The sequence below is a fragment of the Ctenocephalides felis genome, unplaced genomic scaffold (assembly GCF_003426905.1).
Source record: "Ctenocephalides felis isolate EL2017-DRISC unplaced genomic scaffold, ASM342690v1 CF-g0.4_SCAFFOLD_01604, whole genome shotgun sequence".
Classification (NCBI taxonomy): domain Eukaryota; kingdom Metazoa; phylum Arthropoda; class Insecta; order Siphonaptera; family Pulicidae; genus Ctenocephalides; species Ctenocephalides felis.
Window position 1 is genome coordinate 23,548,232 of NW_020537758.1, and position 21,152 is coordinate 23,569,383.

Genomic DNA, 21,152 nt, shown 5'->3' on the forward strand with positions numbered 1-21,152 from the left:
TTTATCCATAACCAGTATAAATGCAAACATTGCTAAAATATTTCTTTTTTTTTTCTCAGGTCCTTTCAACTTCTGCTGCTCTGCACACTAACTCCTTCACCACGAACATTTAATCAGGAATGTGTTTATCCATAACCAGTATAAATGCAAACATTGCTAAAATATTTCTTTTTTTTTTCTCAGGTCCTTTCAACTTCTGCTGCTCTGCACACTAACTCCTTCACCAGGAACATTTAATCAGGTATGTGTTTATCCATAACCAGTATAAATGCAAACATTGCTAAAATATTTCTTTTTCTCAGGTCCTTTCAACTTCTGCTGCTCTGCACACTAACTCCTTCACCACGAACATTTAATCAGGAATGTGTTTATCCATAACCAGTATAAACGCAAACATTGCTAAAATATTTCTTTTTTTTTCTCAGGTCCTTTCAACTTCTGCTGCTCTGCACACTAACTCCTTCACCAGGAACATTTAATCAGGTATGTGTTTATCCATAACCAGTATAAATGCAAACATTGCTAAAATATTTCTTTTTCTCAGGTTCTTTCAACTTCTGCTGCTCTGCACACTAACTCCTTCACCACGAACATTTAATCAGGAATGTGTTTATCCATAACCAGTATAAATGCAAACATTGCTAAAATATTTTTTTTTTCTCAGGTCCTTTCAACTTCTGCTGCTCTGCACACTAACTCCTTCACCAGGAACATTTAATCAGGTATGTGTTTAGCCATAACCAGTATAAATGCAAACATTGCTAAAATATTTTTTTTTTCAGGTCCTTTCAACTTCTGCTGCTCTGCACACTAACTCCTTCACCAGGAACATTTAATCAGGTATGTGTTTATCCATAACCAGTATAAATGCAAACATTGCTAAAATATTTCTTTTTTTTCTCAGGTCCTTTCAACATCTGCTGCTCTGCACACTAACTCCTTCACCACGAACATTTAATCTGGAATGTGTTTATCCATAACCAGTATAAATGCAAACATTGCTAAAATATTTATTTTTTTTTTCTCAGGTCCTTTCAACTTCTGCTGCTCTGCACACTAACTCCTTCACCAGGAACATTTAATCAGGTATGTGTTTATCCATAACCAGTATAAATGCAAACATTCCTAAAATATTTCTTTTTTTTCTCAGGTCCTTTCAACTTCTGCTGCTCTGCACACAGACTCCTTCACCAGTAACATTTAATCAAGTATGTGACTATTCATAACCAGTATGAATACAAACTTTATTAAAATGTTTCTTTTTTGCAGATTTTCTCAATTCAACTATCACTGCCCTGATACTCAAAACATCATGAGTTTAAAATACTCATTCATGTAAATGATTCACAAGTGGTTTTTTGTAATGACTGCCTATAATTATGCATGATTAACTTAAATCTTATTAACTCACTAACACGACTAACCTCACTAACTTAATCAGTTATTATAAAAACCACTTGCTGAGTTTTACTATGAAGGTCTTACTGATGTTGCTTGAAAGACAGCGCTGACTAATTTATCAGGTGATTTATTTTTTATAGTATATTATATGAGACTTGTTACTAATTCATTGTTTTTGTTCATAGGTTGAACAACTTCGAGCTAAGTAGTCTTCAACTCTGGAATTACTCAAGACTTTTTCTCCAGTGAAAATAATCGCTCAATCTTCAAATTATGCTATCCCAAGTAACTATCTCCGTCTTGTCGTCAGAGAAGGTGTCTACTGTGATATATTGAATAGTTAAGTGCATAGATGTTGATGAAATAATGAATAAATATATTATATTTATTTTAATTGATTGTTTTAATTTAATTATGAGCCACTTTACGGCCAAATTACATTATGATGTAACGTAAATTACAAAAATATTTAAACATATCCGAATTTTAAAAAATTCTTGTGTTAATAGGGATACTTATTGAGTGCACTTTTTAGTGGAGACAATTGTGTAAAACAGTTTGTTTACTGTTTGGGTGTCTTGAAATCTTGGTCAACTTCTTTAAACGTTTGCTTTGTCTCGGTCAAAGTCTGCGTAAGTGCTTTGACTTGTAGAACTATACACTTGGCTCTCTTGATAATACTGAATTGACTTAAAAAAGTAGATTTTTTTGACATGTTTAAATTGACTGTAAAGCATGTACTAGACACTTAGCTCTTGTGTTGTTGAAGTGCCTTAAACATTTAATGTGTCGGACCGGTGACTTCTCTAAATTAAATATTGTGTTTTCTATTACTCCTTTAAATGATGTACTTTTCTTAGCTATAAATATCACTTAATTTAATATCATACTGTGCTATATATATATATATATATATATATATATATATATATATATATATATATATATATATATATATATATGTGTATCTATTTACATATATGTGTATGTGTATACATATATGCATTTATTGTTTTGCGTTTATATATACATATATATGTTATATTAATTTTTTATTGTAACTATTATCGTTCCATAACTATTATCCTTTTTCTGTTAATATCTATACTTTTTCTTAATAATTTTCTCTTTATTCACATTTTTTGGATTTGATTATGGATGTCTTACACATGTATATATTTTTACTATGTTCCTACTGCGCATGATCGTTGAGAAAATCTTCGTAATATGAAACCACTAAAATTCTCTCTATCCCGTTCTCTCACCAATGACGATACAGTTTCCACTATTTTCCGCAAACACTTACGCACACATTTTACTCTCGTACACACTCGTAATACAATTTCCAAACTAACAACATGTTCGTTTGGAATAAGCTTTTTTATAATAAAATATATCATTTATTTTAATTTTACATTTTTTTTAAATTTTTCATAACTAGACGTTTCATCAATCTTTTATTTCACATTTATTTATTTTTTCGTGCAATTTTGTGTTTCTGTGTTGTTTTTCAAAATTTATTTGTATGGTGAGTTTCTTTACATTTGTTTATTTTATGGTTGTTTTTCATATATACTTTTCATATACACTGTTTTACTTATTTTTGGTTGTTAATTATGTATTTTTTATATTGTTTTAATTTGTAACCCTGAATTATTTAATTATAGCACTGAATATGGGTCAAATCAGGACCCGAAACATATGTTCTTAAAATAAAAACATTTTTCATTAAAACTGTTTTTTTATTACTGGATGGATGCCTAAGAAACAATTTCATTATATATATATATATATATATATATATATATATATAATACATACAGATATATAAAATACAATATCTATTAAAATAATTACAAATGTTAATGTGTTTTAGTCATTTTCATTATTGCAATAAATTAATATAATTGAATTATTAAATATTGTGATACATTAAGAGTTTTGAATAAAACTAACTAAACTTTATTTGGAGTGTTTCATTTCACACTATTTTCAGTGATATATATTAGAAACATAAGATACAGGTACAGGTATATATAAAAACACATAATTTTGATGTTGACATATGAGTAAGTTCTTGAGGGCGATATATCAAACAAAGAAATTTATTTGTTTGATGTATTGCCCTTAAGAACTTACTCATATATATATATATATATATATATATATATACAGATACAGATATATAAAATACAATATCTATTAATATAATTACAAATCTTAATGTGTTTTAGTCATTTTCATTATTGCAATAAATTAATATAATTGAATTATTAAATATTGTGATACATTAAGAGTTTTGAAGAAAACTAACTAAACTTTATTTGGAGTGTTTCATTTCACACCATTTTTAGTGATATATATTAGAAACATAAGATACAGGTACAGGTATTATAAACTGATAAGCTAATGTTATCATAAACATTAATATACTCATTAATTCGTTCTTCGAAGAGGATTCAATATTTTGAATAAATTTCATATAATATAATTTTTGTAATCTAATTTTATCATGATCAATATTGTTAATGTAGTTATAACTTTGGCCATTTTAAATAGACTAATCTATGGTTTTTCACTCATTTCAAACATGTCAAAAATGTTAACATTTTTCAATCACTTTAATATATATTATTATTTAAAGTCTCAATTAGTTCATTTTAATTAATATACTTTGAATATTGGTCAGTTTTACTTAACTATAACTTATAAAAAAAAATTACTTAACTATAACTTATAAAACAAATTCAAGTTCTCAGTCTTGAGTTATTTACTTCTTTTTACAAGAATATCTTCATTGTTACTAATATATCTTTATTATTATTCGCGTGATTATTACATTAATGACATTAATATTCTTACCAAATATACCCTACCATCTCCTATTTTACTTTACACTACCTTACCATAACCTTACACTACCTTAACCTAATACTTACCTACGTTAAGAACTAATGTACTCTTACCTTGGTTATCTTACCATGTCTCGAACCTGCTACCCTGTCCTCTCCAGCGACTCCCACCTCCCAACGCGCGACGCCACGACGATCACATTAATAAACCGTTACAAAGTAGGTGATATTATATATTTTAAACGAAAAAAAACTAACAGGTCATATGGCAAAAAAAAAATTGAATTGGTATGGCCTGTGTTGGCGTAATTGGTAGAGTGATGGCTTCGTATCGTAAAGGTACCGAGTTCGAATCATACATCAGGACAAAAAACGGGAAGAAGTAGTGCTGTTCGCGTTGAGGAATTTATTTATTGTAAGATAGCACAAAAATAAAATTTAGATTTAATAAACTAAGAAGTCATGAAGCCGAAAAAAAGCAGATTTGGTGTGGCCTGTGTTGGCGTAATTGGTAGAGTGATGGATTCGTACCCAAAGAGTGCCGAGTTCGAATCGTACCTCGGTACAAAAAATGGAAAGCGTGGAATTTATTTATCGTAAGATAGCACAAAAATAAAATTTAGATTTAATAAACTAAGAGGTCATGAGGCCGAAAAAAAGCAGAATCGATGTGGCCTGTGCTGGCGTAATTGGTAGAGCGACGGATTCGTACCCAAAGAGTGCCGAGTTCGAACCATACCTCGGGACAAAAAATGGAAAGCGTGGAATTTATTATTTATTGTAAAATAGCACAAAGTTAAAATTTGGATTTAATAAACTAACAGGTCATGAGGCCGAAAAAAAGCAGAATCGGTGTGGCCTGTGTTGGCGTATTGCTAGCGTGCTAGCTTCATGTCAACAGGGTACCGAGTTCGATTCATACCTCCGGACACAAAACGCAAAATAGCGTGACTGTTGACGCTGTGGAACGAGGTATGCACGGAATCACATCCGTTCGAATTTGAGACCCCAGGCAGGTATGCTCCCCTCGATCTCGATTGAGAGGAGAGATACGCGCGAGAATCCCGCAACATCCCCTAATGAACCCCGCAGCAGCCCCGAAAAGGGGCGAGGGGGGATTATAGGGGGGTGTGGGGTTCACGAACCCGCGACCCTGTGGTCCAACCCTCCCGGAAAAGGGAGAGGGGGGACTATAGGGGGGTGAGGGTTCCGCGCGACGACCACCACTGGGTCGCGCCGGTTGAAAAGCCGGGTGCATCACAGGGTGGGTCGGTGTGCGAGTCCCCGGAGCACCCTCGAGTGCGATGATGGGGATGTGGGGTGAGGGAAATGCAGTGACGAGGGAAAAAGGGGTGGAAAGATATGAGGAGAGGAGGGATGGTGGAGAGATAGGGGGAGAGATAAGGAGAGGGAGAGAGGTAGGGGGAGTGATAAGGGGGAGTGATAAGGGGGGGAGAGACAAGGGGAGGGGAGAGATAGGGGAGGGATGAAGAGGGGGAGGATGAGCGAGGGGGAGAGAGACCGAGGGAGGGATAGAGACGGAGGGGGGATGGATGAGGCGACGGGCGCGGACGTAACACATTGTTATGTATGTAAAATGGTTTAGTCTCCTCCCCCCGCGCCCGTCGCCTCATCCATCCCTCCCTCCGTCTCTATCCCTCCCTCGTCTCTCTCCCCCTCGCTCATCCCTCCCCCTCTCTCATCCCTCCCCTATCTCTCCCTCCCCTTGTCTCTCCCCCCTTTATCACTCCCCCCTTATCACTCCCCCTACCTCTCTCCCTCTCCTTATCTCTCCCCCTATCTCTCCCACCATCCCTATCTCTCCCTCCTCATATCTTTCCACCCCTTTTTCCCTCGTCACTGCATTTCCCTCACCCCACATCCCCATCATCGCACTCGAGGGTGCTCCGGGGACTCGCACACCGACCCACCCTGTGATGCACCCGGCTTTTCAACCGGCGCGACCCAGTGGTGGTCGTCGCGCGGAACCCTCACCCCCCTATAGTCCCCCCTCTCCCTTTTCCGGGAGGGTTGGACCACAGGGTCGCGGGTTCGTGAACCCCACACCCCCCTATAATCCCCCCTCGCCCCTTTTCGGGGCTGCTGCGGGGTTCATTAGGGGATGTTGCGGGATTCTCGCGCGTATCTCTCCTCTCAATCGAGATCGAGGGGAGCATACCTGCCTGGCGGTCTCAAATTCGAACGGATGTGATTCCGTGCATACCTCGTTCCACAGCGTCAACAGTCACGCTATTTTGCGTTTTGTGTCCGGAGGTATGAATCGAACTCGGTACCCTGTTGACATGAAGCTAGCACGCTAGCAATACGCCAACACAGGCCACACCGATTCTGCTTTTTTTCGGCCTCATGACCTGTTAGTTTATTAAATCCAAATTTTAACTTTGTGCTATTTTACAATAAATAATAAATTCCACGCTTTCCATTTTTTGTCCCGAGGTATGGTTCGAACTCGGCACTCTTTGGGTACGAATCCGTCGCTCTACCAATTACGCCAGCACAGGCACACATCGATTCTGCTTTCTTTCGACCTCATGACCTGTTAGTTTGTTATATCTAAATATTAATTTGTGCTATCTTACGATAAATAAATTCCACGCTTTCCATTTTTGTACCGAGGTACGATTCGAACTCGGCACTCTTTGGGTACGAATCCATCACTCTACCAATTACGCCAACACAGGCCACACCAAATCTGCTTTTTTTCGGCTTCATGACGTCTTAGTTTATTAAATCTAAATTTTATTTTTGTGCTATCTTACAATAAATAAATTCCTCAACGCGAACAGCACTACTTCTTCCCGTTTTTTGTCCTGATGTATGATTCGAACTCGGTACCTTTACGATACGAAGCCATCACTCTACCAATTACGCCAACACAGGCCATACCAATTCAATTTTTTTTTGCCATATGACCTGTTAGTTTTTTTCGTTTAAAATATATAATATCACCTACTTTGTAACGGTTTATTAATGTGATCGTCGTGGCGTCGCGCGTTGGGAGGTGGGAGTCGCTGGAGAGGACAGGGTAGCAGGTTCGAGACATGGTAAGATAACCAAGGTAAGAGTACATTAGTTCTTAACGTAGGTAAGTATTAGGTTAAGGTAGTGTAAGGTTATGGTAAGGTAGTGTAAAGTAAAATAGGAGATGGTAGGGTATATTTGGTAAGAATATTAATGTCATTAATGTAATAATCACGCGAATAATAATAAAGATATATTAGTAACAATGAAGATATTCTTGTAAAAAGAAGTAAATAACTCAAGACTGAGAACTTGAATTTGTTTTATAAGTTATAGTTAAGTAATTTTTTTTTATAAGTTATAGTTAAGTAAAACTGACCAATATTCAAAGTATATTAATTAAAATGAACTAATTGAGACTTTAATAATAATATATATTAAAGTGATTGAAAAATGTTAACATTTTTGACATGTTTGAAATGAGTGAAAAACCATAGATTAGTCTATTTAAAATGGCCAAAGTTATAACTACATTAACAATATTGATCATGATAAAATTAGATTACAAAAATTATATTATATGAAATTTATTCAAAATATTGAATCCTCTTCGAAGAACGAATTAATGAGTATATTAATGTTTATGATAACATTAGCTTATCAGTTTATAATACCTGTACCTGTATCTTATGTTTCTAATATATATCACTAAAAATGGTGTGAAATGAAACACTCCAAATAAAGTTTAGTTAGTTTTCTTCAAAACTCTTAATGTATCACAATATTTAATAATTCAATTATATTAATTTATTGCAATAATGAAAATGACTAAAACACATTAACATTTGTAATTATTTTAATAGATATTGTATTTTATATATCTGTATGTATTATATATATATATATATATATATATATATATATATAATGAAATTGTTTCTTAGGCATCCATCCAGTAATAAAAAAACAGTTTTAATGAAAAATGTTTTTATTTTAAGAACATATGTTTCGGGTCCTGATTTGACCCATATTCAGTGCTATAATTAAATAATTCAGGGTTACAAATTAAAACAATATAAAAAATACATAATTAACAACCAAAAATAAGTAAAACAGTGTATATGAAAAGTATATATGAAAAACAACCATAAAATAAACAAATGTAAAGAAACTCACCATACAAATAAATTTTGAAAAACAACACAGAAACACAAAATTGCACGAAAAAATAAATAAATGTGAAATAAAAGATTGATGAAACGTCTAGTTATGAAAATTTAAAAAAAATGTAAAATTAAAATAAATGATATATTTTATTATAAAAAAGCTTATTCCAAACGAACATGTTGTTAGTTTGGAAATTGTATTACGAGTGTGTACGAGAGTAAAATGTGTGCGTAAGTGTTTGCGGAAAAAGTGGAAACTGTATCGTCATTGTGTGAGAGAACGGGATAGAGAGAATTTTAGTGGTTTCATATTACGAAGATTTTCTCAACGATCATGCGCAGTAGGAACATAGTAAAAATATATACATGTGTAAGACATCCATAATCAAATCCAAAAAATGTGAATAAAGAGAAATTATTAAGAAAAGTATAGATATTAACAGAAAAAGGATAATAGTTATGGAACGATAATAGTTACAATAAAAAATTAATATAACATATATATGTATATATAAACGCAAAACAATAAATGCAATATGTATAAAACACATACACATATATGTAATAGATCACATATATATATATATATATATATATATATATATATATATATATATATAGCACAGTATGATATTAAATTAAGTGATATTATAGCTAAGAAAAGTACATCATTTAAAGGAGTAATAGAAAAACACAATATTTAATTTAGAGAAGTCACCGGTCCGACACATTAAATGTTTAAGGCACTTCAACAACACAAGAGCTAAGTGTCTAGTACATGCTTTACAGTCAATTTAAACATGTCAAAAAAATCTACTTTTTTAAGTCAATTCAGTATTATCAAGAGAGCAAGTGTATAGTTCTACAAGTCAAAGCACTTACGCAGACTTTGACCGAGACAAAGCAAACGTTTAAAAGTTGACCAAGATTTCAAGACACCCAAACAGTAAACAAACTGTTTTACACAATTGTCTCCACTAAAAAGTGCACTCAATAAAATCCCTATTAACACAAGAATTTTTTAAAATTCGGATATGTTTAAATATTTTTGTAATTTACGTTACATCATAATGTAATTTGGGCCGTAAAGTGGCTCATAATTAAATTAAAACAATCAATTAAAAAAAATAAATAAAATATATTTATTCATTATTTCATCAACATCTATGCACTTAACTATTCAATATATCACAGTAGACCCTTCTCTGACGACAAGACGGAGATAGTTACTTGGGATAGCATAATTTGAAGATTGAGCGATTATTTTCACTGGAGAAAAAGTCTTGAGTAATTCCAGAGTTGAAGACTACTTAGCTCGAAGTTGTTCAACCTATGAACAAAAACAATGAATTAGTAACAAGTCTCATATAATATACTATAAAAATAAATCACCTGATAAATTAGTCAGCGCTGTCTTTCAAGCAACATCAGTAAGACCTTCATAGTAAAACTCAGCAAGTGGTTTTATAATACTGATTAAGTTAGTGAGGTTAGTCGTGTTAGTGAGTTAATAAGATTTAAGTTAATCATGCATTTAAGGCAGTCATTACAAAAACCACTTGTGAATCATTTACATGAATGAGTATTTTAAACTCATGATGTTTTGAGTATCAGGGCAGTGATAGTTGAATTGAGAAAATCTGCAAAAAAGAAACATTTTAATAAAGTTTGTATTCATACTGGTTATGAATAGTCACATACTTGATTAAATGTTACTGGTGAAGGAGTCTGTGTGCAGAGCAGCAAAGTTGAAAGGACCTGAGAAAAAAAGAAATATTTTAGGAATGTTTGCATTTATACTGGTTATGGATAAACACATACCTGATTAAATGTCCTGGTTGAAGGAGTTGTGTGCAGAGCAGCAGAAGTTGAAAGGACCTGAGAAAAAAAAAAAGAAATATTTTAGCAATGTTTGCATTTATACTGGTTATGGATAAACACATCCTGATTAAATGTTCCTGGTGAAGGAGTTAGTGTGCAGAGCAGCAGAGTTGAAAGGACCTGAGAAAAAAAAAGAAATATTTTAGCAATGTTTGCATTTATACTGGTTATGGATAACACATACCTGATTAAATGTTCCTGGTGAAGGAGTTAGTGTGCAGAGCAGCAGAAGTTGAAAGGACCTGAGAAAAAAAAAAGAAATATTTTAGCAATGTTTGCATTTATACTGGTTATGGATAAACACATTCCTGATTAAATGTTCGTGGTGAAGGAGTTAGTGTGCAGAGCAGCAGAAGTTGAAAGGACCTGAGAAAAAAAAGAAATATTTTAGCAATGTTTGCATTTATACTGGTTATGGATAAACACAATACCTGATTAAATGTTCCTGGTGAAGGAGTTAGTGTGCAGAGCAGCAGAAGTTGAAAGGACCTGAGAAAAAAAATATTTTAGCAACGTTTGCATTTATACTGGTTATGGATAAACATACACCTGATGTAATGTTTCTAGAGAGATTTCTAGTAAAGTAGTCGGAATGAATATTCTTGCATTTTTGAATTGGTCGTTGAACCAGGATCTGAAATAAAAAAAACATTAGAAATGTTATCATTGATGTTGCCTAGAGATTTCATAGAAGTGCTCATGCGTTACCAACCAATCCATCATGATAGGCTCTGTATAAAGTTTGAATTTTCAATGATGAGAATTTCATAAAAAAATGAAATAAAATAAAAATTGACAGCATATGAAAATAATGATAAGCTAAATATTGATTTTTAGACACTTACTTGAACTTACTTCTTAGTCCCGTTTAGGAGTTTCTGTGGTCTTAAAAATGCCATAAATTTCTAAGTTATTCATACTTTGGATGCTTTCGAAATATTTTAATCGTATCATTCCAGTTGACCGGTGTGTAATAATCACAGTGTCCGATCATGTATGCCTAAAAACAAATTATGAGGTTACAAATCAGTAGATCTAGTGAAGAATAAATAAAGTATATAAATACAATATATATAATATAAAATAAAATAGATCAATAAAATAAAATAAGTGTAAACTGAATTTTCACTCGATATTACTTGGCCCTCCGATACTCAACAATTTGTTTGATAGGAAACGTTGTGGTTTTCATGTGATTTCATCTCGATGCCCAGAAATATAGTTCTGTGAATTTACTAGCAGTTTAATAATTGCACTTGGTTTTATATGAAATGCGTTAAGATGAATTCGAAACAGTAAAAATTGAAATGTAATGTAATACTTCAAATCCACATTGCATAGACTTAAAAGATTCAAACGACCACATTATATTTTAGTAGAAGAATGGATTAGTAGTTGTTAGTATTTGTTAGTATTATTAGATATGAGAACTAAGAATGCAAATCATGCAAATGGTCATTTGATTCATAAAAGCCAATGCTTTAATGATTTCGTAAATTTGTAAAAGATAAAGCAAAAACTAAAAGTATCAATTAATGAAATCTTGGGTAAATTCACTGTTCAACAAATGCATTCATACCAAATGCAATTCCAGTAAGACCACAATTAGTGCATTACAGTGACAAAACTGAAAGACTCTGCACAAATGCCACAAATTCAAACGTACATGCACCTATAAAATACAGAAGTTAGTATGAAATTATGATGAACATCTCAGATATATTATTATCTAATGTTGATACGTCACCAAAGCTGCTTTCGTGAACTATGCAGTTGCTCCAGAGAAGCACAAAATAGTCTTTATCTGCATCTTCATTTTCAATCAAATTCTAAGAACTATTCTGTGCCATTTCCTTCTAGTAAATGAATAAAATAGTGTATGAGCACAAAGCCGTTCTTCAAAATTCTTGATAACATAAAGATTGTGCTCCAACATATGCAATTCTTCTGATCTATAAATTGAAATGAGTTAGCACATACTAATGATTTAAATAACACTTAAAATTAAACTACATATACAACTCACAAACTGATTAAGTCTCTCGATAAAATGTTCATGAAGTAGCAGTTCAGATTTACTTTCACTTTGTGTGAGGAAAAACTTTGAAAAACAGTATTTTATATTTGTATAAAACATTGAATAAATAAAAATATTGCCGGAAGTCATAATAACCGAGTCCAACATATTCACAAATCACAATCACTTTTCGAATATATTGCACAACGTCCAATAGCCTTGCGATTGGAAGATCTTGCTTAGTCAACAAAATTGTTTTATTTAACAATAGACATTATAAAATGGAATATTTACGGTGTGCGTCTATGGCACTAATACGACACTTGAGCAAACTATATAAATTGTAGCACATGTCATCTTTAAAGTATGACGCAATACTGTCGAACACGAAATGAAATCGAGCGAGAATCCGTAAAGCGAAATCTATTTCAGCACACAATACCAACATTCAATTATCCTCCAGGCAGCAATTGGTAAGGGGGCTCTGTATTCCACGATGCTTCTTCAAGTAACTCCGATGAGAAAATGAATTTATGCCATGATGACATCCCACAGACAGGCATAAACCATAGATCTGCAAAAAGAACTTGTAGATATGCGACTACAGAGCATGCGAGTTTGTTCGGTCGAAGATGGCGCTGCATGTACTCGAGCGCCACTTTATTTGGAACTCCAACCAAGATTTGTTTGAACCTTTAATTTTAACAACAATAAATCCGTTATAATTTAAATAAAATAACATCTCTTTATATCTATATTGATGCTCGATTTTTTTAGAGTAAGTACTCTATTAATTTATACTGCAAGTATTTCAAGAGTTGTTAAAAACTTATATAACTAAAAAAAATGTTTCGTTTTGAAGTGATATCTAAAGAATGAAAATACATTTTCAAATATACTGACAAACTTTTTCTATTTTTTTACATTCATATAAGATAACAATTTTATTTAGACTCAAGTCAGTCTTACCGTGCACAAGTTATAAAATTTAAATTGATATACAAAAATGATCCAAGAGAGATCTTTAAAATCAAACATCAAATTTATTTAGTCATACCACAAATCTCATTTCTAAGTTAAATATTTAATTAATAATATTTTTTATTCGTGACATATCAATTTAAGTATTTGATAGTAGACATACTCAAATCTAACGTACCTCATTCTGGTACAAACACTACGTCCTGAAGAGCTCATTGAATCAATAACTATTTACAACTACATCTGTCTAGAACAGGGTACGGCAAGCTTTTAACTGTGGTGTGCCGAGCCACTCTACCAATATGATTCAGGGTGCCGCCTTAATTTTGAAATATACAACCAGATTCTAGAGGAGAAGAATTATAACCAAAATATCTTTTAAACATATTTATTAACTAGTCTAGGCATGGCATCGTGCCTTAAGGCAAATTGCTGGAACTTCCCGTACCAAAAATTATTTTTTTTATAAAAGATTAACATTTTTGAAAAAAATTACTCTGAAAAATTAGATTTTTGAGAAACTATAAATTGTTGACAAAAATTTACTTTTTTTGAAAAAAAAGACTTTTTGGAGAAGTGTATTTTGAAATATTCTGAAAATTCTGAACTTTTTTTTAAAGCAATCGTACTGCTTTAACTGCATAGAGACGAAATATCGAAGAGCCTAAGCGCCGCGTCGCCGTCTAACGGATAAACATTGGTACGGAACCCATAGGAATGTAAACAAAATGTATAGTTATTGTTAAAATGTCTATAAAATATCTGATAATTTGATGTGAATATGTCTAATGATCATTTTTGACCGCCAGGTGGCATCTCTTTCACGATTACTACTAGATTCATAAAAATTTGATCAATTCTTCTTCTTTTTAATACAAGTAAAATGTTTTTTGAATTATTCAAATCGTACGCTCTGTTCTCTTAAAACTAAGTTACCGTTTTTGGCACTTTTTGCTCCATATTTCCGGAACGGCTAGACCTGCCTTCGCCAAAAACTAATCAGCACGTCTTCTTATCAATACGAATCGAATGTTTTTTGGATTATTCAAATCGGTTGGTCGGTGTTCCCGAAATCGTCGACAAAAATTTGTATCCGCACACGCACACACACATACATGCATTTTTTCTAAGGTATGCCAAAATGTTCAGAAAACTCTGAAACGTAAAGATATATAAAAATTTTCATTTTCGATTTTTTTGCGATTACTATAACTTACCGGACGGAAGTTAACAAATAACATAAAATTCTAACATAAACTAAACAATATTAATGCGAACCTTGTCCCTGTACATTTATGCTTAACATTACAATATCCGGAGTTTAATTTGTAACACACAAGATTCTGAATGTTTAGTTGTTAAACGTCTTCTTTGTGAACTCAAAATATGTTTCATGTGAGAAAAAAATTGTTCACAGAGATATGTGAAACCAAAAGTTGAAAGGAAAGCGCATGCAATTTTCTTTAAACAATTAAATATTTCCGGCAAAGTCATCCAACAATTTAATTTTCCATGGAGTCATATTTTATCTATTTATCTCAAACGATTAAAAATCTCTGTTAACGTAGAAGAAGTATTAGGAAAATTAGCAAATCCGTTTTCCTGATTAAAGCACGAGCTTCTAATTCGGAAAGTTAATAAATAGTTTGAGTTTCTTATTTCAATAAATAATCTGCAATAAAAAGTTTTGAATAAAATAGTATGCAAGAATACACCGTGCATATTATACATACTTGTATCTAAGTTAACTAAAACCTGTTTCATGTTGAGAATTCTTAAATCAAAAGTTAGTTTAAATTGCCTTCTTTTAATTTATTATTTTAATTTCTATTCGCATCTCGCTTGTGGAATACAATTCTGGGGATTCTCTTCCTCCTTAAAGGATATATTCAAAATACAGAAAAGAGCATTAAGAATAATTTTTCCCTCAGTTCTTTGTCCTCATGTAGGAATCTTTTCCGACAATTTAACATTCTCACTGTTCGCTGTATATTTTTGCTAATTACGTTGTCATTCATAAAGAATAATCCTGAACGCTTCCACCTATCCTCCATGTTAAATTCCTATTATAAAACAAGAAATTTGACTATAAAAGGACCAACTTTTAAACTTGAAACATCTTTTAATGCCATAGACGGGAGAGGAGTACAGCTTTTTAATCTACTCCCACTACACATTAGGAAACTGAATGATCGTCAATTTCATAATACTATTGTTAAACTTTTAAAAGCTCAAGTTTCTACGATACTTAAGTACTCAGAATTCTGAGTTTGCCAATTTTGATATCAAACGTTATTTTGATAATGAAATGCCTACTAATAATAATTGATACTTTTTTTCCAACAGAATTTTTTTCCCTTTTCAATGCTTTTTCTAATTTTTATTCTAAATTATTTTAACATTTTTCTACTTTAAGTATTTTATCATTACAATTATTTAAATATTGTATATTCTTATTTGATACTGCTCTTAATTTTTATTTTCCAGATATGAGACTCAAATAAAAATTGCATAACGGATATTTAAAGGATTTTTTTACCATAACAAGACTCTCAAGATCTACAACAATTAAACTATTTGAATTTTATTAAATTTTTTTTCTTTAAGTTATTGAATTAGATATTACTAATGTTAGGCGTAATATTGTTTAATAGTTGTATTTTACTGTACTTAATTTAATTAAGATAATTTATTTTCTGTAATTATTAAATTTATTCCTGTATCCGTAAATATAAATATAAATATAAATATAAATTGATAATTATTATGTACAAACAAGCTATAAGATCCTCGACTATCTTATGTGTTGTAACAGCATCTCAAATGCAAGTTGCACGGTGCCTTATTGCCGTATTGCACTTGCACACGTTTGATTTTTTAACATTAATGCGGCATGTGTGTTCCACGAGTTGCTTTTAACTCGTGTGCATATGTCTACAACTATTCGATTTTTGCGAAATCGATTATTTACAATTTTCATGCGCGACCATGAGAGATAAAACGAGCGCATCTTACTACTTGTGGATGAAATCGTATTATACGACATATGATCGATATTACTTATGAAAATTAATTCTTATTACAAGTGTCCTTCTCAATCTTTAGCCCTTCTTAAAATCGATTTGCTCAATATCAAGTAGTATAGTACAAATCTATTATTATCGTCATTGCCAGTACATCATTTCTTTTGATACTTTTTATACTAATTTAAGTTTTTAAAATTTAAAATAAAAGTTTTTATACTAATTTTATATAATTAGCGATAATATCGCTATATATATATATATATATATATATATATATATATATATATATATATATGATATTTATTATATCATGTCAGAATTCGAGCATTGAAAAGCACTACATGAGCATCAAACAATCATGTTAATGGTAACTGAGCAAATAGAGTTGCCAATTCAGATTGTTCAACAAAAATATAATTTGAGTTTGATCGATATTTAGAACAAGGTCGCCTTCATTAAATCAATACACAATTCCAATATAACCATTCAGCGCTGTATGAGCTGTAATTCATCGATGATATCTCTATGAGCAACGAACAAATAGAATTAAATCAAAAAGGAGATGCTTATTATATTATTTGCAAGCAGAGACAATATTTAGCAAACTAGTGGCGCTTGGCATTGAGATCAATGATTAATAACTATTGTTTTGAATGTGTATTATAATTATTCACACACACATATGCACACCTTTTAGCTAAGGTATGCCAAAATTCTTATTTGAAACGCATCATACTTTCGAAACGCAAAAATATCCCAAATAATTTTATTTATTTTTTATTGCGATTACTATAATTAACCCTATAGAAAGTTAATTATATATTATCTACCAATTAGGTTCGAAATCAATGTTAATCATAATGATAATACGTGTCCACAAAATATAGTTGTCTGCATTGGGTGTGCGGTTTTCCAATGTAGTTTTTACCGCTGAACACGAATGAGAATTGATTTTCACTTCAATGATTTTTTTGTATAATTCAGCAGTAATTTGCGAACATATTTACTCTCTATTGCCCCTGGGTTATCTGCAAACACACAATAATTCATTCAAGTAAATATTTAAGATAAAAATGGCCAGGAAACAACAGAAACTAGAAGATTTTCTTTATATTGCAGATGATTACCTGTGTAATTAATATTATAATATTTTTTTATGTCGTATATCATTCGCATTTCTAAAATAATAACCAAAAAAATAAAATATTATTCATTATAAATAAAATAAAATAGAATTAAAGCTTCGGAACTAGGAAAATCACTCAAGAGCAGTAATAATGAATTAAGAAAATGAAAATGTATTTTCTAAAATTAGCAACAGAATTTTGAACACTAAATTAATTTTGAAATTTTGATCATATGCGAAGCGTCATAAAAATATCAAAGTTGTAAAAGTATTTTTTTAATGATCGAATTTATTGAAAACATCTCAACACCATGTTATTTGATCACATTTAATAGGTAGCGCGGAGAACGTTCTATTGTATATTGAATCACTTTTCTACAGATGATCATATAACATCGTTACAAGATTTTGTATTCATATGAGAATACCAAGGGGAATTAATCATGTAGTACTTATTTTTTCTCCAAAACCAAAAACTAATTCTGATTATGTACGTTCTTGGAATATGTATAGTATAAACTAGAAAAACATTTTGACTTACACTTATTTTGATTTGAAAAATTTTTTTTTTGTTATATATTGAAAATGAGCAGAAAATAGTTTGAAGAATATCGATCTCATATACATGCTTTCTTCGATTCGAAGAAATTAGCATTATTATTTTAACTTTTGGTTAGGAATATTCACAAAAGTTTAATGAGCTTTTTTTGTATAGATCAAAATTTTTTAACAATATCTTCTCTTTCCGGCTCATTGTACGAGAAAAGTAAATATATACGAATTAAACTACAGAGAATTTCCTATAATTAATTTAATAATCTTTTTCGTAAACTCAATAGTTTTAACGCGCGGGCGCGTCAAAGTCTTTGCTGCTCGCGCCGTCATATCAGACCTCCTTGTATTTGACCGCTCTCTGTACTTGACCACATTCTCTCAAATAAATATCTTTGCTTTAGTATTTAGTAACTAGCGACATAATATCAATGCTCCTAATAAGCTAAGGATCCCTAGGCGTTCTAAGCGCCTAAACATTATCGGCAAACTATTCTAATCACTTTGTGAGTACAGTGTATGTGGCCTAAATGTAGCCATTGCAAATCATTTTACTGAAAAACAGAAGAACTAAATAATTACAATTCAAATCACATAATTACTATTATGTGAAATAGGCTACATTTTCAGATTCATAATTCTTTCTCGCATAACTTTTATACCAGTGTCAAATCCCTTAATACACAGAAAGTCAATTGAAGTTAATTTATGCAATGGTTGGTTGTTCTACACACCCATTCAGCAGCTAGGTTATACGTTACAAAACTAAGATACTTTGAATATGAAAAATAAGATATCTATTCTTCTGCGAATAGACGTCGAATATAGTTGCTTTTTAAGTATAAAAGTAACTAAAACAGTGTAAAAAATGAAGCCAATCTTTCAAATTTTATTTGTTTTTTGTACAGTGCTTGCAATCATCATTGCGATTACTACAACTTTGGTCTGGCCGTGAGTTTTGATTACATGAATATTATTTGCATATGATTATTTCGTGCAAACATAATTGCGGTGTACGATATTATACTTTCATCTTCACTTTATTTCAAGTATCTACTTAATCATGCTACACATTCATTTCATTGCGGAATATAAAGCCACAACAGTTCACGTGAGGTCATCCAAATATCTATTGCTTTTTATTTGCTCTATTTGTATCTGCAGCAAGTATTTAGAAAAACTTATTGATTCTGTAATTTTGACCTTTTTAAATGGAATACATTTTTACTTCTAAACTCGGGGTAATACCAACAGTAAGTGAACATCAGAGAGTACATCAGAGTGCACATGATGCACAAGAATTGAAATATTATTTGTTTAATTGATTTTAATTATATATATAATATAATATAATTATATATCTGAATACATTCTTGGTTGGCATGTCAGATTGAATTTTTACGGTTTATTTTAGGTACAGAAAATTAAATAATTGCTCACTTAATATATAATCGAGACACTAATGTGCGTTTGTGGAATCATCAAATTGTCTTACATTTTAACCAATATATAAACAACAAAAATGGAATCGAACAGTAAACCAACATAAATTCCAAAACTACGAAGGACCGTTATTGGATCGAGCAAATATAGAGATACCTCGCGAAGAAGCATATCATCGAGATTTGACAAACATTAGTTTTTGACATCAAATTTTAGGGAAAAAAATAATAGTAATAAATCGTAACAAATATGTTATTTACTCGTTACACTTACTGCTAGATATATATTTATATATATATATATTTATATATATATATATATATATATATATATATATATATATATATATATAGAAGCTCGTTGAATTTGCATTTTTCTAGAATGCAAATTATGTTGACTTTTTTTAGTAATAAAGAATTAGTAACATTCATTAATGCAACGTTATAAAACGACCACAACATTTAGTGTGATAAAAATTTAAGATAATAAATGTTGTGCGAAATAGCTCCAATAATATTTGTTTGACTATAATTTATAAACTTGTATTATTAGATCTTATTTTTAAGTCGATGAGTAAAACAGTTGTCAGCTACCTACTAATTAATTCTAGATTAAAACAAAAGCAAACTTTAATGTTGCATATTTTATTGTCTATATAAAAATATATCTTGATGCCTTATTTAACGATATTGAGAGAGTAAGCATTTATGAGATATAAAAGAATAAATAACTTTAGCAATAGGAAATGAATTACTAGCAATTAATTGAGGAAAGTACGCGTGCAAGAATACCTATTTACTCGTATGAAGTCGTTGTGCAGTGTCATAAAATGCACATATGAATAGAAATTAATCTATAGACAATCATATAAACACGTGCTAAACTCACATCTAAATTATTTGAAACTCGTCCAAAATGACCTTGTACACCTTTTTTGAGTATCAATCAAACCTATTGTTTATTAGAATTCAGCCCAACGTGACCATTCTCTAATTAATAATATTTTTTTTCGTTTGATATCATATTTTAAATCAATAATCACAAGTGAAAATCTAAAATCACTAATGTTTCACAACAATCCGGCCGAATTGGGTATCGGACTCTTACCACGCAGGCAAACAGTTCTAAAGTTTGCTTCCTGTTTTGAATTAAACGAGTGAACTGTTTTTAGATTCTGATCTAAATGCAAATAATTTAAAACTTTATTTACATTATTAGAATGAATCTGTTGGTAAAATATAAGTGTTATATATTGTAAATGAATAAACATATCTACTACAGCTCACCTGATTTGTGTAGCTCCTAACTCCGATATTGAAAGCGTTGCTTGCAAAATTGACTCCAATATCATAAAATTGACATTCATATCAATAATACACATAATATAATAGTTTATTCCTCACCATATCCAGTATCACACCTATTACAGAAATATGAACATAAGTGCGTTATAATACCTTACAATTAGTTTAGACAAATATTTCCCTGAACTCATACTGACATTTTTTCTTGTAAAAATCAAAATATTCTTCAATATTAATTCAAAGATGTGAGTTTAATGTGATGTCTGGTGACATATTTTTCATCTCTACTTTATAACTCATAAATATTATAAATTTACATAACATTGTTTACTTGCTTTTGAGGTAATGATGATGTTCTTCCTACCTTACATAAATTGCTCTCTAAAATAATATAAAAAATAAGTTCCTCTGTGGACTCCAC

The 21,152-nt window shown here is 31.3% G+C and overlaps 1 long non-coding RNA gene across 1 annotated transcript; it reads left to right on the forward strand.

Annotated features, from left to right (window-relative positions):
* The first annotated feature begins 313 nt into the window (after window positions 1-313).
* LOC113372833 lies at window positions 314-1,647 on the forward strand. The gene is made up of 7 exons (XR_003366807.1): window positions 314-483; window positions 665-722; window positions 783-840; window positions 1,029-1,086; window positions 1,151-1,208; window positions 1,270-1,523; window positions 1,587-1,647. It is a non-coding gene; the product is annotated as an uncharacterized LOC113372833 (long non-coding RNA).
* Window positions 1,648-21,152: the final 19,505 nt, after the last annotated feature.